Below are 18,431 nucleotides of genomic sequence, written 5' to 3'. Positions count from 1 at the left end.
ATCATGAGTAAAGAATGGAAACACTAGTCTATCATGACATAAAGAATGGAAACACTAGTCTATCATGAGTAAAGAATGGAAACACTAGTCTATCATGAGTAAAGACAATGGAAAACTAGTCTATCATAAGTATAGACAATTGAAACACTAGTCTATCATGAGTAAAGACAATGGAAACACTAGTCTATCATGAGTAAAGACAATGGAAACACTAGTCTATCATGAGTATAGACAATGGAAACACTAGTCTATCATGAGTATAGACAATGGAAACACTAATCTATCATGAGTATAGACAATGGAAACACTAATCTATCATGAGTAAAGAATGGAAACACTAGTCTATCATGAGTAAAGACAATGGAAACACTAATCTATCATGAGTATAGACAATGGAAACACTAGTCTATCATGAGTAAAGACAATGGAAACACAAATCTATCATGAGTATAGACAATGTAAACAATAGTCTATCATGAGTATAGACAATGGAAACACTAGTCTATCATGATTAAAGACAATGGAAACACTAATCTATCATGAGTATAGACAATGGAAACACAAATCTATCATGAGTATAGACAATGGAAACACTAATCTATCATGAGTATAGACAATGGAAACACTAGTCTATCATGAGTATAGACAATGGAAACACAAATCTATCATGAGTATAGACAATGTAAACAATAGTCTATCATGAGTTAAGACAATGGAAACACTAGTCTATTATAAGTATAAACAATGGAAACACTAGTCTATCATGAGTATAGACAATGGAAACACTAGTCTATCATAAGTATATACAATGGAAACACTAGTCTATCATGAGTAAAGAATGGAAACACTAGTCTATCATGAGTATAGACAATGGAAACACTAGTGTATCATAAAGACATAGTCTATCATGAATAAAGACAATGGAAACACTAGTCTATCATGAGTAAAGACAATGGAAACACTAGTCTATCATGAGTAAAGACAATGGAAACACTAGTCTATCTAGGGAGTAAAGACAATGGAAACACTAGTCTATCATGAATGGAAACACTAGTCTATCATGAGTAAAGAATGGAAACACTAGTCTATCATGAATGAAGAATGGAAACACTAGTCTATCATGAGTAAAGAATGGAAACACTAGTCTATCATGAGTAAAGAATGGAAACACTAGTCTATCATGAGTAAAGAATGGAAACACTAGTCTATCATGAGTAAAGACAATGGAAACACTAGTCTATCATAAGTATAGACAATTGAAACACTAGTCTATCATGAGTAAAGAAGGAGCAGAGGAGTGGCAGCAATCATTATTTTTCCTCTGTTGTCATGCTCTACCTTCAACCTCCTCCTCGGTCTGATCACTTCAATAGATGATAAAAAGGGAACCAATCTCAGGTCAGTTTTGGGGTGTATGTCTGTACTGGTTTGGAAACAGTTCTGAAACAAAGGGTATGGCAGGTCTTAATCCCTTTTAGTTTCATTTAGAGTGTAAATTGCAGTAGTTAGTTAGTGCCTCAACAGTAATGCACAGGCTTATAGACATATATTCAAATAAAAATGACTATTCATATTATAACTATAGCAGCTAATATATGTTATTTTCAGGTAATAAAATATTCAGCTATGATTGCTGTCCCCTCAATAATAAAAATCAAAGGTGAGCTCTTCAAGTCGTCAAACGCTGTGGCCACGCCCACAGAAAGCAGTTTATTGACGTATTCTCCATATCGACCAATAGAAACCGAGGCCACGTTTCGGTGCAGAATTTGAACAGAGTCGCAGACGGCAAAACGACGCTTGGACACAGATAGCAACCTTTCATTTGTTCTATTGTGTTAAAAGAGACGTATTTAGTTAAGATAACACGTTTAAAAAAAAAATCCCCAGTGGAGCGTAACCATGAGGAGAAGGTTAGTCCCCCAAAATTGTGTGTGTGGATTGCTGTGTTTGGATGATGTCCTTGACTGTTGTTAACGTTAGCTAGCTAACTAATAATGAGAGCTAGCATAGCATACTATACAACGTTAAATAAATGAATGTTGGCACACAGTGCTGCAGTAGCTAACGTTATCCCGTCGGGAATAACTAACATTAGTTACGCTACCGTTACTACTGTAGTACCTAACTAGTTAACTTTATCTGGCTAGCTAAATTGGACTACACGGCTAACTAAACCGTTTGGTAATCTCCTTCACTTGATATTAAAATGATAAGCTGCCATAACTAGCTAGCTAACGTTACTGTAAAGTATGCAAAGATGAGCTAACGTTAGCTAAACATATGTTTTTAAAAACAATGGATAGTTTAACTAGATGGACTGTTTTGGCAACTCAATTAACGTAGTCGACTAACCTGTTTAGCCTGCCAAGAGGAATGTCAACCAGCTACTGATCAGACAAAATGTCCATGACAACTTGGCTGCAGTAGCTACGTGTCACCTGACACTGTAGAGAACCTGCTCAGTTACTCTGTTGATCAACAACAAGCTCTGCAATGCACACAAAAGTATATATGGAGAGTGTGAACCTAATCTGTACTCTTTCCTATAGTTGCAGGCTGCAGCATTCATAACACATTTATGTGACATGCTTTCACCTGCTTAAAAATGTCCTCTACAGTGAAGTCCATGCTGCAGAATCTGTGGCATGTCTGAATCGAGCCCTGAACCAGTTGAAGGACATCTGGGAAGAAATAGGCATTCCAGAGGACCAGCGACTACAGAGGACTGATGTTGTCAAGAAACATATCAAAGTGAGTTTGGGGTTCTTTTCAAAAGATGATTAAATCTGTTTGTGCTTTCTTGTGGCTTACTAAACTCCCTTGGTCATTGCCATGCATTGTTGTGACAATGACCATAGTAGTTGACAAATGGTAAGACAGTACAAAAGGAGCTGGAGCCAGGACGGTAAATTCACTTATTAACCAATGGAATGTATTTTGCCCTGTGTGTGTTCTATTCTACTAGGGCTTGCTGGACATGATGATCGCAGAGGAGGACTGTTTAAGGAAGAGATTGATGAGCAGCATAGAGTCCTGTCGCAAAGAGCTGGATGTTCTGTGCACTGAGCTTCAACTATCCCCCTTTGAGGTCCACTTCTCTCTTGACTTGAGTTAAGCTTATTCCTTCTAGTTTATAGATAGCTTATTCCAGATTTTTGTATTTTGAGGTAACAAATGCATATTTTTCATGAGTTTGTTTTCTGTTTTTAGAATCCAAATTGGTACACGCAATATTGTTACAGTAAAGATATTTTACTTGTATATTTTGCTATGTGACCTGGATTTTTTTTAACTATAGAAATGAAGGATTCTAGCTTTATTACCTCAAATATTTTTCATTGTGCTCCTAAATTACTTTGTGTGCGCCTACATCTTCCAAATTATGCTCACATGTGCTCCTCGTAGAAAAAGGTCAGTGTAGAGCCGTGTGTTACTTCATTATCCTAATGTTACAGCTTGTTAATGTTCCTTTCAACCCGTCTCGATGTGTCTATAGGAGGACGAGGGGAGGACGATGCTGCAGCTGGAGAAGGACATTCGGTCACGGCTGGAGATGATGATGAAACAGAAGAGTCAGAGGGTTAAAGACCTGAAGACTTTGTACAAGCAGGACCGGGAGCTGTGTGACATCATGTGTTCAGTTCCCTTCTGTATCGACATGGACTCTGTCCCATCCCTGGAACAGCTGGACAGCTACCACTCCTACCTGAATGATCTCACTAAAGAGAAGGTACGTCTGCATCATCCTTCATGGTGTTCATACATGTCCATTTGGGGGAGGGGGAGTTTCTTGGTCAGTTTGTGGTTGGCCGAAGGTAGCCTAGTGGTTAATGGCATTGGGCCAGGAGCCGAACGGTCACTGTTTTGAATCACCGAGCTGACTAGGTTAAAAATCTGTCTGTGTCCTTGAGCAAGGCACTTAACCATAATTATTAATGGAAGTCGCGCTGGATAAGAACGTCTGCTAAATGACTAAAATATAAAAATAAAATGAACAATTTATGGCCCTAAGAATAGTATGATGTACAATAGACATAGGAAAGAGGGCCTGTCACTTAAGCACAGCAAACCCAATATACACAGATTTCTTGTAGATTAATTTGAGAATTGCAGCGCTGTATGTTTGAAGAGGCATGAAGTGATACAATTCGGATGCATATTTAATAGTGCTGAGCGATTAACCAACATTTCTGTAATTTTTTGGTTTTTAACTTCTTATGACTGGGGGCAGTATTGAGTAGCTTGGATGAATAAGGTGCCCAGAGTAAACTGCCTGCTACTCAGTCCCAGTTGCTAATATTTGCATATTTTTTTGTATATTTGGATAGAAAACCCTCTAAAGTTTCTAAAACTGTTTGAATGATGTCTTTGAGTATAACAGAACTCATATGGCAGGCAAAAACCTGTGAAACAAAATCCAACCAGGAAGTGTGAAATCTGAGGTTAGTTGTTTTTCAACTCATTCCCTATTGAAGATACAGTGGGATATTGGTCATGTTGCACTTCCTAAGGCTTCCACTACATGTCAACTGTCTTTAAAAACTTGTTTGAGGCTTCTACTGTAAAGGAGGGGCTCATACGGGCTCTTTGAGTCAGTGGTCTGGCAGAGTGCCACAAGCCCGTGACGCTCGTTCACGTGAGAGGTAGCTCGCGTTCCATTGTTTTTCTACAGACAAAGGAATTCTCCGGTTGGAACATTTTGGAAGATTTATGTTAAAAACATCCTAAAGATTGATTCTATACATCATTTGACATGTTTCTACGGACTGTAATGGAACTTTTTGACATTTCGTGTGCTCCTAGTGTACGCGCTTTGTGAGGTTGGATTTGTTTACAAAACGTGCTAACAAAAGTAGCTATTTTGGACATAAATGATGGACATTATTGAACAAAACAAACATTTATTGTGGAACTGGGATTCCTGGGAGTGCATTCTGATGAAAATCATCAAAGGTAAGTGAATATTTATAATGTTATTTCTGACTTCTGTTGACTGCACAATATGGCGGATATCTTTTTGGCTTGTTTGGTTTCTGAGTGCCGTACTCTGATTATTGCATGGTTTACTTTTTCCGTAAAGCTTTTTTGAAATCTGACACAGCAGTTGCATTAAGGGGAAGTGTATCTAAAGTTCCATGCATAACACTTGTATTTTCATCAACATTTATTATGAGAATCTCTGCAAAATCAACGGATGTTTTTGGAACTACTGAACATAACGCGCCAAAGTATACTGCAATTTTTTTTAAATATAAATATGAACTTTATCGAACAAAACATACATGTGTTGTGTAACATGAAGTCCTACGAGTGTCATCTGATGAAGATCATCAAAGGTTAGTGATTAATTCTCTCTATATTTCTGATTTTTGTGACTCTTCTCTTTGGCTGGAAAAATGGCTATGTTTTTCTGTGACTTGGCTCTGACCTAACATAATCGTTTGGTGCTTTCGCCGTAAAGACTATTTGAAATCGGACACTGTGGTGGGATTAACAAGAAGGGTATCTTTAAAATGAGGTGAAGTACTTCTTTGTTTGAGGAATTTTAATTATGGGATTTCTGTTTTTGATTTTGGCGCCCTGCACTTTCACTGGCTGTTGTCATATCGATCCCGTTAGCGGGATCTCAGCCCTAAGAAGTTTTAAACAACAAATTGACTTTTAAACAACAAAATTATTTTAATTCCATTTCGTTATATTTTTTTTCTATGAGCTTAGTTTTTCTGGGTTGGCATGGTTACAAATGGTCTGCGGTTGTGAGGCCGGTTGGACCTACTGCCAAATTCTCTAAAACGACTTTGGAGGAGGCTTATGGTAGAGAAATTAACATTACATTATCTGGCAACAGCTCTGGTGGACATTCCTGCAGTCAGCATGCCAATTGCACGCTCCCTCAAAACTTTAGACATCTGTGGCATTGTGTTGTGTGACAACTGAACATGTTAAGTGGCCTTTTATTGTCCCCAGCACAAGGTGCACCTGTGTAATGATGCTGTTTTAATCATCTTATTGATATGCCACACCTGTCAGGTGGATGGATTATCTTGGCAAAGGAGAAATGCTCACTAACAGGAATGTAAATACATTTGCGCACAACATTTGAGAGAAATAAGCTTTTTGTGTGTATGGAACATTTCTGTGATCTTTTATTTTCAGCTCTTGAAACACGTGACCAACACTTTAAATGTTGCATTTTATATGTTCATTCAGACAATCTTTGTGTAAGTTGATTTATGCTCTTCATTGTATGTTCCAGGATCGTCGCCACGATAAGTTTGTGGGTATCAAGCGTCAGATCATTGTGTGTATGGAGGAGCTGGACCATCTGCCAGACACCAGCTTTGAGAGGGACGTGGTGTGTGAGGACGAGGAGGCCTTCTGTCTGTCCAGCGACAACATCACAGCTCTCCAACTGCTGCTGGGACAGGTGAGACCTGGGCATACAGCCCTTTTCATGTACATTAACCATTTTCTGTTATTTTCTGTCAGAATGCCTCATTTATTTAAAGATGTGCCATATTGATTACAATGGTGCAGGAGAAGAGGCTGATGTTCCACGTGTCCCCAACCTATTTTTTTTTTTTTTTTGCGTTTTTAACTTAATTTTGTGCATAATGTTGCCGCTACCATTTCTTATGACCAAAAATAACTACTGGACATCAGGACTACTCATCAGAATTACTCATCACTGGCAGAATTCTTTTTTTTTACTTTAACGAGTCCGACGTGAACAATATACTGCTTTCTCGGGAACAGGCCCAAATCCCTGTGATTTGCGTGAAGAGGAGGCGGAGAAAAGGGGACCACAGGGCGGGCTGCCTTTGGAGAATTTGTAGGCGATCGAATAAACCCCCACTTCCTTCCATTCTGCTAGCAAACATGCAATGTTTGGAGAATAAAATCAATGAACTACGAGGAAGATTAAACTACCAACATTCAAAACTGTAATATCTTATGCTTCACGGAGTCGTGCTTGAATGACGACACTATCAACATACAGCTGGCTGGTTATACGCTGTACCGGCAGGATAGAACAGCGGCGTCTGGTAAGACGAGGGTATCCTCAACACGGACCCCTCGGGTGTGTTCTCAGTCCCCTCCTGTATTCCCTGTTCACTCATGACTGGACGGACCAAAAAAAAGCCGATACCGATTAATCGGACAATTTATTTTTATATATTTGTAATAATGACAATTACAACAATACTGAATGAACACTTATTTTAACTTAATATAATACATCAATAAAATCAATTTAGCCTCAAATAAATAATGAAATTTGTTTGAAATAATGCAAAAACTAAGTGTTGGAGAAGAAAGTAAAAGTGCAATATGTGCCATGTAAGAAAGCTAACGTTTCAGTTCCTTGCTCAGAACATGAGAACATATGAAAGCATATGAACACAACCATGTGTTCCTTTTAACATGAGACTTCAATATTCCCAGGTAAGAAGTTTTAGGTTGTAGCTATTATAGGACTATTTCTCTCTATACGATTTGTATTTCATATAACTTTGACTATTAGATGTTCTTATAGGCACTTTAGTATTGCCAGTGTAACAGTATAGCTTCCGTCCCTCTTCTCGCTCCTACCTGGGCTCGAACCAGGAACACATCGACAACAGCCACCCTCAAAGCAGCGTTACCCATGCACAGCAAGGGGAACAACTACTCAGAGCGAGTGATGTTTGAAACGCTATTAGCACGCACCCCGCTGCTGACTAGCTAGCCATTTCACATCGGTTACACCAGCCTAATCTCGGGAGTTGATAGGCTTGAAGTTATAAACAGCTCAATGCTTGAAGCATTGTGAAGAGCTGCTGGCAAAACGCACGAAAGTGTTGTTTGAATGAATGCTTACAAGCCTGCTGGTGCCTACCATCGCTCAGTCAGGCTGCTCTATCAAATCATAGACTTAGTTATAACATAACACACAGAAACACGAGCCGTAGGTCATTAATGTGGTTGAATCTGGAAACTATAATCTCGAAAACAAGACGTTTTTTCTTTCAGTGAAATACGGAACCGTTCCGTATTTTATCTAACGGGTGGCATCCATAAGTCTAAATATTCCTGTTACATTGCACAACTTTCAATGTTATGTCATAATTACGTAAAATGCTGGCAAATTAGTTCGTAAAGAGCCAGGCGGCCCAAGCTGTTGCATATACCCTGACTCTGCGTGCAATGAACGCAAGAGAAGTTACATAATTTCACCTGGTTAATATTGCCTGCTAACCTTCTTTTAGCTAAATATGCAGGTTTAAAAATATATACTTCTGTGTATTGATTTTAAGAAAGGCATGGATGTTTATGGTTAGGTACACTTTGGAGCAACGACAGTCCTTTTTCACGAATATGCACTGCATCGATTATATGCAACGCAGGACATGCTAGATAAACTAGTAATATCATCAACCATGTGTAGTTATCTAGTGATTATGATTGATTGATTGTTTTTTATGAGATAAATGTAATGCTAGCTAGCAACTTACCTTGGCTTCTTACTGCATTCGCGTAACAGGCAGGCTCCTCGTGAGGCAGGTGGTTAGTGTTGGACTAGTTAACCGTAAGGTTGCAAGATTGAATCCCCGAGCTGACAAGGTAAACATCTGTCATTCTGCCCCTGAACAAGGCAGTTAACCCACCGTTCCTAGGCCGTCATTGAAAATAAGAATGTGTTCTTAAGCGACTTGCCTTGTTAAATATAGGTGTAAAAAAATATATATTTTCACTGCCCCCCCTCCGGTTTTACACCTCTGCTTCCCTCTGTTATCATCTATGCATAGTCACTTAATAACTCTGCCTACATGTACATATTACCTCAACTAACCGGTGCCCCCACACATTGACTCTGTACCGGTACCCCCCTATGTATAGTCTCGCTATTGTTATTTTACTGCTGCTTTTTAATTACTTGTTACTTTTATTTCTTATTCTTATCCATATTTTAACTTATTTATTTTAACTGCATTGTTTTTTAGGGACTCGTAAGTAAGCATTTCACTGCAAGGTCTACACTTGTGACTAATAAAATGTGATATTGTAAGAGCAATTTTCTGACTGTTTTTAGGCTTGCGTTTTAGTTTAAACTTTCTCTTGGGATGGTTTCACTCTTGTTGGGTGGTATTTGATACATCTACATAACGATCAGATAAATGTTTACAAATGTAACACAGAAGCCCATTTGTCCATCAAAACAACACTTTAAACAAAACAAAGTCAGTTAAGAACACAATCTTATTTTCAATGACGTCCTACCGGGGAACAGTGGGTTAACTGCCTGTTCAGAGGCAGAACGACAGATTTGTACCTTGTCAGCTCGGGGATTTGAACTTGCAACCTTCCGGTTACTCGTCCAACGCTCTAACCAGTAGGCTACCCTGCCGCCCCTAACCATACTTATTGTTGTGTTATTCTCAGCTGGAGGATCGCAAGACGGAGAACGAGCTCGTGTGTAGCTCCTACCGCGCTAAGATCCAGGAGTTGTGGGAGAGGCTGCAGGTGCCCCAGGAGGAGAGAGATGGAATGTCAGAACACATGGTCCAGTGCAGGACGAAGAACATGGATGCTGTGAGTTTAACATTTTAAGGTTGAATTCCTGGACTGGGCCATGTGTTCTGACATACATTTTAAGGTTGAAAAATTATTTGGTGAATTTCCCAAAATTCTACATTTTGGTTGGGGGGGGGGTGGGATTCTGGTTTTCCTGCTTATTCCCTCCTGATTCCAGGAATCTTCTCACCAGGATTTCTGGGAAACTAGGGAATTCTGGGAAAGTTACTGGAATTTTGCAACCCTACTTAAGTCTTGTTTGGTGGGTCCTGTACAGTGGAAACCGTGGTGGAACCTCCAGCACTATGCTATACCTATCCAGACCCTTATTACAATTTCTTTTTATTTATGTTTTTACATTTTGCATTTGCAAGGGACTTCCTTTCAAACAAACCCTAGGTCCAACTTTATTTACCATGAGTAATTGAATACGTTGGGAAATATTACTCACCTGAGTGAATGTTCTGAATTGAATGAATCAGTACGTGTTGTGTCCCCACCCCGCTCCCCAGTTACAAGCTGAGTGCCGGCGTCTGGAGCAGCTGAAGATCAAGAACATGAGGAACGTGGTAGAAGCCATCAGGGCCGAGGTGGCTCTGTTCTGGGAGAGGTGTTTCTTACAGCCTGGAGCAGAGACAAGCCTTCACACCCTACTATGGTGGTCAGTTGTTGTTTGTAAATACAGTATCGTAGTACGAATTTTGATTGGAATGGTCCCTGTTATGAATGTAATGTCCCGGGTGGTGTTCATCTGGTACATCACAGAGAAACGTTTTGCAAATTAATATGGTGTTTCTTATTAGACAATAGTCCAGGTCGTCCCCACCTCGTTTGTCAGTTGTCTTCCATTTTTGGTGACCAATGAACACAATCCTGGTTGTCCGACTGAGATTGATAAATAACACATTGATACTTTATTCCCTCAGATGACTACACTGAGGAGATGCTGAACCTACACCAGGAGGAGCTCCTGAGTCTGAAGAAGCACTACGACGACCACAGGGAGCTGTTTGAAGGAGTGACCAGGTGGCAAGACAGCTGGACTCTGTTCCTACAACTGGAGGTGAGCACTTTTTAGTGAGGAATATGACTTCAAATCTTTAATCTCAGTCTGTGTTGTGTATATTGTGTCCGTGACATCACCTTCCATCTGTCGTCACGCTGAACCCCCCACCCTTCACTTTTCCACTGACTCACGAGTTTCGGGTGTGTTTCTCAAGTGAATATATTTGTCAAGATCATGGTTGAATTCTCCACAGAAAAAGGCAACGGATCCTTCTAGATTCAACAACCGAGGAGGGAACCTTCTTAAAGAGGAGAAGCAGAGGGCCGAGCTGCAGAAAAGCCTGCCAAAGGTGAGGCTAAGTAGTGTTCTTCAGATTGTCATGTTAATTGGTTATTTTTCTACCCACAGGCTCTCTGACCTGAATAGCTAGCCTGGTTTTCTTTATGTGTTATATATTTCTGTGTTTTTATTTTCTATTGTGACACCTCAGGAGCCATTAAAAGAGGGGCACATTAACTTGAAACATGTTCTCTCGTGTGTTCCAGTTGGAGAAGAGCCTGAAAACCCAGATCGACCAATGGGAGGAGGAGCAGTACAGAGAGTTCCTGGTTAACGGACAACGGTTCCTCCAGTATGTACAGGAGCAGTGGGAACTACTGCGGCTGGAGAAGGAGAGAGAGAAGAATGAGAGAGTAAGATGAGACACAACGGCCCTGTTTCAATGGTTTTAGATGAGACAAAACGGGTTTTAGAGGAGACACAACGGCCCTGTTTCAATGCTTTTAGAGGAGACACAACGGCCCTGTTTCAATGCTTTTAGAGGAGACACAACGGCCCTGTTTCAATGGTTTTAGATGAGACACAACGGCCCTGTTTCAATGGTTTTAGATGAGACACAACGGCCCTGTTTCAATGCTTTTAGATGAGACACAACGGCCCTGTTTCAATGCTTTTAGATGAGACACAACGGCCCTGTTTCAATGCTTTTAGATGAGACACAACGGCCCTGTTTCAATGCTTTTAGATGAGACACAACGGCCCTGTTTGGGCACTTTCAATGTGCTTCCTTCCTCCCTTTGAGGCAATCACTGCTCTCACTTGATTAGATAGGCTTCGATGAGATTGAAGTCAGTCTCCTCGACACAGCTTTCCCCAACCATGTCATAATCAGATCAGTGATATATTCTAGGAAGAGTGGGGGGGGGGGGGTTGCAATGACAAACACACACATCTTAACTATGGACAAATTTCCAGTGTTTCCTAGTATAGAGTGAATCTGGTTCACATGAGAAATACTGACTGTGATCTGTGAAACAAACAGCAACTGAAGAAGAACCAGCAGATAGAACAAGACATGCTGTATGGTACTGCTCAACGAACCCCCTCCAAAAGACGCCTTGCAGAGACCCCTACGCCTGGCAAAGCAAGAAAGGTAAACCAGTTGATTTGACACCAATGGGGTTGTTTTGTGATAAAATTTAAAGCTAGTATGGGGGGAGGGGGTTGGTGGTGCTGTGGGATTATTCAAGATAATTGTTGAAGAGGTAGGGTTTCAGATGTTTTAGGAAGATGGGAAGAGACTGCTGTCATAGCTTCAGGGGGAAGCTGGTTCCACTATTGGGGTGACAAGACAGAGAAGCGCTTGGACTGGGCTGACTGGCCTCACGTAGGGATGGGTGGGAGGGCAAAGAGACCATTGATTGGCTTGGGATGTTGGGTTTGAGCAGAGCCTGAAGGTAGTGAGGGGTAGTTCCTCCTCAACAACCATAATGTCTAGTCTGGGTTAAAAACCACGGCCCGGAATGTCTAGTCTGGGTTAAAAACCACGGCCCGGAATGTCTAGTCTGGGTTAAAAACCACGGCCCGGAATGTCTAGTCTGGGTTAAAAACCACGGCCCGGAATGTCTAGTCTGGGTTAAAAACCACGGCCCGGAATGTCTAGTCTGGGTTAAAAACCACGGCCCGGAATGTCTAGTCTGGGTTAAAAACCACTGAATGCCCGGATCTGTCTAGTCTGCATGTCGTTTTCTCCTTTCCCCAGCTGAATGCCACACAGTCCCCGGTCCTCCAGACCACAGACTGTCAGCATGGTTAGTACACAGTCCCCAGTCCTCAGACCACCTACGACTGCCAGCATGGTTAGTACACAGTCCCCGGTCCTCAGACCACCTAGACTGTCAGCATGGTTAGTACACAGTCCCCGGTCCTCAGACCACCTACGACTGTCAGCATGGTTAGTACACAGTCCCCGGTCCTCAGACCACCTACGACTGTCAGCATGGTTAGTACACAGTCCCCGGTCCTCAGACCACAGACTGTCAGCATGGTTAGTACACAGGGTCCTCAGACCACAGACTGTCAGCATGGTTAGTACACAGTCCCCGGTCCTCAGACCACCTACGACTGTCAGCATGGTTAGTACACAGTCCCCGGTCCTCAGACCACAGACTGTCAGCATGGTTAGTACACAGTCCCCAGTCCTCAGACCACCTACGACTGTCAGCATGGTTAGTACACAGTCCCCGGTCCTCAGACCACCTACGACTGTCAGCATGGTTAGTACACAGTCCCCGGTCCTCAGACCACAGACTGTCAGCATGGTTAGTACACAGTCCCCGGTCCTCAGACTGTCAGCATGGTTAGTACACAGTCCCCGGTCCTCAGACCACCTACGACTGCCAGCATGGTTAGTACACAGTCCCCGGTCCTCAGACCACAGACTGTCAGCATGGTTAGTACACACAGTCCCCGGTCCTCAGACCACAGACTGTCAGCATGGTTAGTACACAGGGTCCTCAGACTGTCAGCATGGTTAGTACACAGTCCCCGGTCCCCAGACTGTCAGCATGGTTAGTACACACAGTCCCCAGTCCTCAGACCACCTACGACTGTCAGCATGGTTAGTACACACAGTCCCCGGTCCTCAGACTGTCAGCATGGTTAGTACACAGGGTCCTCAGACCACAGACTGTCAGCATGGTTAGTACACACAGTCCCCGGTCCTCAGACTGTCAGCATGGTTAGTACACACAGTCCCCGGTCCTCAGACTGTCAGCATGGTTAGTACACAGGGTCCTCAGACCACAGACTGTCAGCATGGTTAGTACACACAGTCCCCGGTCCTCAGACCACCTACGACTGTCAGCATGGTTAGTACACACAGTCCCCGGTCCTCAGACCACCTACGACTGTCAGCATGGTTAGTACACACAGTCCCCGGTCCTCAGACTGTCAGCATGGTCGGATCCCCTTATGATCATCACCGACAGTGTTTGTTTTTCCTTGTCATCTCATAAGGATCCAGTCTCAATAACAGCCATGTTGAGTCAGTTGAAGAGGGGAAACATGGTAACAACACGAGACTCATAGCTTAAACTGAGTTACAGACCCTATGATACCCGTCTGCTTCACTTTATATGTTAGAGAGCACTAACACCCCCCCCCCCACCCCCTCCCAGATTCCTCTGAGGACCCCTGGTCGTGTTGGAAGAACCCCCCACACAGTGGAACGCAACAAGGAGAACGTCTCCCACCTGAACGGCACGGCGCTGAGAACCCCTGCCTCGCGCTGTAACATCACCGTTAACTCTGTGGCCAGCACCTATTCGGAATTTTCGGTAATTTCCCTAGGTCATCACCTACCGGCCAATCATGAACCCAGCAACACACAATCCAGTCAGAGATACGTGGCTATGCATGTCTGTACAGTGAGAGAATTGCACCAGTCTTATACACTTAAAGGAAAGATTCACCCATTTTTCAATGTTATATTGTTTTTGTGCATCTCTGAGTGATGTTCTATCGATTACCTGGGTCATTTCATGTGTATCTGAGTTATTGGCGTTCAAGTAGGTAGAGGTCTGTCCTGTATTAACGTACCACAGTGATAGTCTCTCTCTCTCTACACTGGAAGTTAATAGGAAGTCTCTCTCTCTCTACACAGGAAGTTAATAGGAAGTCTCTCTCTCTACACAGGAAGTTAATAGGAAGTCTCTCTCTCTCTACACAGGAAGTTAATAGGAAGTCTCTCTCTCTCTCTACACAGGAAATTAATAGGAAGTCTCTCTCTCTCTACACAGGAAATTAATAGGAAGTCTCTCTCTACACAGGTAGTTAATAGGAAGTCTCTCTCTCTCTACACAGGAAGTTAATAGGAAGTCTCTCTCTCTCTACACAGGAAGTTAATAGGAAGTCTCTCTCTCTCTCTACACAGGAAGTTAATAGGAAGTCTCTCTCTCTACACAGGAAGTTAATAGGAAGTCTCTCTCTCTACACAGGAAGTTAATAGGAAGTCTCTCTCTCTCTACACAGGAAGTTAATAGGAAGTCTCTCTCTCTCTACACAGGAAATTAATAGGAAGTCTCTCTCTCTCTACACAGGAAATTAATAGGAAGTCTCTCTCTCTCTACACAGGTAGTTAATAGGAAGTCTCTCTCTCTCTACACAGGAAGTTAATAGGAAGACTCTCTCTCTACACAGGAAGTTAATAGGAAGTCTCTCTCTCTCTACACAGGAAGTTAATAGGAAGTCTCTCTCTACACAGGAGGTTAATAGGAAGTCTCTCTCTCTCTACACAGGAAGTTAATAGGAAGTCTCTCTCTCTCTACACAGGAAGTTAATAGGAAGTCTCTCTCTACACAGGAAGTTAATAGGAAGTCTCTCTCTCTCTACACGGGAAGTTAATAGGAAGTCTCTCTCTACACAGGAAGTTAATAGGAAGTCTCTCTCTCTACACAGGAAGTTAATAGGAAGTCTCTCTCTCTACACAGGAAGTTAATAGGAAGTCTCTCTCTCTCTACACAGGAAGTTAATAGGAAGTCTCTCTCTCTCTACACAGGAAGTTAATAGGAAGTCTCTCTCTCTCTACACAGGAAGTTAATAGGAAGTCTCTCTCTACACAGGAAGTTAATAGGAAGTCTCTCTCTACACAGGAAGTTAATAGGAAGTCTCTCTCTCTCTCTACACAGGAAGTTAATAGGAAGTCTCTCTACAGGAAGTTAATAGGAAGTCTCTCTCTCTACACAGGAAGTTAATAGGAAGTCTCTCTCTCTCTCTACACAGGAAGTTAATAGGAAGTCTCTCTCTCTCTCTACACTGGAAGTTAATAGGAAGTCTCTCTCTCTCTACACAGGAAGTTAATAGGAAGTCTCTCTCTCTCTCTACACTGGAAGTTAATAGGAAGTCTCTATCTCTCTACACAGGAAGTTAATAGGAATACAACATCTATCATACATGTCAGATTTCAATACTGGCTGATGTCATAACTAGATAAGATGTCTTCCCTCCAATAAGACAATCATATTTGTTTTGCTATATTCTTTAATCGGGCTCCCGAGTGGTGCAGCTGTCTAATGTACTGCATCTCAGAGGTGTCACTACAGTCCCTGGTTCGAATCCAGGCTGTATCACATCCGGCCGTGATTGGGAGTCCCATAGGGCGGCCACACAATTGGCCGTCATTGTAAATAAGAATTTGGTTCTTCTCTGACTTGCCTATATAAATAAACATTTGACACTAAATTAGAGGAATATGTGGTTTTAGGTGAATTTTTCCTTTAAGTGAAAGCAAGCTGTCTTGAATAGATTTCCTCTGAACGTCTAACTCTACATTCTATTTTAGAAGGATTTTGTCAACATTGAATCCACCGCCATTACCAGGTCTGTATGAATGGACATTTTTACTTAACACCGTAACAATCAGTGAGGCTCACCATGCTAAGTTGCTAACCAAGGTTGCATGCTGAAGTTATGCCTACTTTTCAGCTTTGACTAACGGAGTGCAACCGAGAGCCTGCTCCGGTTCGGTTGGCCTCACCATCTTGTGAGGAACAATATGCACATTTTTATTGAAGATCAAACGTACACTGTTGAACTGGACTGTGTTGCTGGGTTTTCATATTGACTTTTATCACAAGGTTTTTGGTTAAACTATTGTCACCCAGCCATGTTATTCTGTGTCTTCTATCTCTCTTCACATTTATAATAACCTTCTGGGTTTTTTTTTGCACACTGCACAGGAAGTTAAAGGGATGTTCCACTCACCTTCTCCAAGACATTTTCCTTCCTGTGTTTTGTCCTCATGTAACGTACAGGACCACTGTGTACCGCATGTATGTACAGGACCACTTTGTACCGCATGTATGTTTTTGTATTAGTAACTTTATTCTCCTCCTCCAGCGAGATCTCTCAAAAGCTTCCAAATCTAATGTCAAGACAGGACATCTGAACTCTACTGGCACTCGTCTCTGAGCTGAAGGATCAGACAGAACCACACCTGACCCTGAATCATCTGACTGAATTTCACGGTTTCTGTCCAGGTCCATTTCTGCATGTCCAGATGAAGGGAATCTGTTAACGCCTACTGAATGTAACTGCAATGAGAACAGAAACTTGCACCCCTCTCTCGGAGTCTCTCAGCTCAAATGTTCTTCTAGCACTGCTGATGTTTCACTTGTCGTCATCTCTGAGGGCTCTGAATGACTACCGTGATCCTCCATCTCTCTGAGGGCTCTGAATGACTACCGTGATCCTCCATCTCTCTGAGGGCTCTGAATGACTACCGTGATCCTCCATCTCTCTGAGGGCTCTGAATGACTACCGTGATCCTCCATCTCTCTGAGGGCTCTGAACGACTACCGTGATCCTGAATCCTCCATCTCTCTGAGGGCTCTGAATGACTACCGTGATCCTCCATCTCTCTGAGGGCTCTGAATGACTACCGTGATCCTCCATCTCTCTGAGGGCTCTGAACGACTACCGTGATCCTGAATCCTCCGAACTATACTTTCTGGCCTCAGGTCTTCCCAGTTTATATTGTCTGTGTCCCATTTCTACATGGAGATGTCAACACCTACTGAATGTACTGAACTCTACTCATTTGTCCGAAAGATTTGTATTATATTCATTCTTCTCGATTTTTAAGCTTCTCTGATCTATGAGCTGAATGAAACGTTGGGAGGACTTGCTAGATCTATGGAAAAACAGTTTTCATTAAACTTTTAACATCCTCTATATAACACTCCAATCTATTATTATTTTAATCATCCATGTTGGTAGTAGAGTACATTTTTGTACTTCTTATGGGGGCTTGTAGCAAATGATCATTCTGCCATATAAACATTGGCTTTACACTACATCTTCAGTCACCTTTTAGATTTTTTGGGGGGGGGGGCGGGGTACCACTGACATCGCATACTCTTTGACTGTTGGTGATTTGCAAACCGTAATTAAATATTTCCAAATGAGCATCCATTTCTGTTGTCTTTATATATATTTTTTTTTACAGTATTGTGAAAGCAAGTGGGAAAAGTCAAGGCAAGTGGGGTGAAAATAAATGTTTACTCGCAAATCAATAATCCATCATATCTCTATTCTGATGGAGTAAAACCCCATGGCTGTGTTCATAAAAGGACTGCTACACACTTGTTTTGTGTTTCAAAATGTTCTGCTACAGTGTGCCCTAGTGAACATGACCAATTAAAAGGTTAATATATTGCTGCACAATGGGCTCTATTTAATCTGTATCACTGAAGCATTATATTTCACTGTATTTTCCTATTAAGCAGACATCTGTAGCGTTTACCGTGAATGTGGGAACATTGCCCTCAATTTGAGAATTTCTGCGATTACGGAATAAATAGAGCCCTCCGTTGTCATTAGATCCTCCAGGGCCCTCTCCCAGTGGTTCTCGTGGACCAGTAGAACAGCCATTAGTTGTGCTGTGTCATGAGATCCCCCAGGGCCCTCTCCCTGTGGACCAGTAGAACAGCCATTAGTTGTGCTGTGTCATGAGATCCCCTGTGGACCAGTAGAACAGCCATTAGTTGTGCTGTGTCATGAGATCCTCCAGGGCCCTCTCCCTGTGGTT

The 18,431-nt window shown here is 42.1% G+C and overlaps 1 pseudogene; it reads left to right on the top strand.

Annotated features, from left to right (window-relative positions):
- Positions 1-1,768: 1,768 nt before the first annotated feature.
- Positions 1,769-17,809, top strand: LOC135556917 (protein regulator of cytokinesis 1-like; annotated as a pseudogene).
- The last annotated feature ends 622 nt before the right edge of the window (positions 17,810-18,431 follow it).

Source organism: Oncorhynchus masou, chromosome 15 (assembly GCF_036934945.1).
Source record: "Oncorhynchus masou masou isolate Uvic2021 chromosome 15, UVic_Omas_1.1, whole genome shotgun sequence".
NCBI lineage: Eukaryota > Metazoa > Chordata > Actinopteri > Salmoniformes > Salmonidae > Oncorhynchus > Oncorhynchus masou.
Note: the sequence above shows the minus strand (reverse complement) of the source record. Positions and strands in the feature narration are given on the sequence as shown.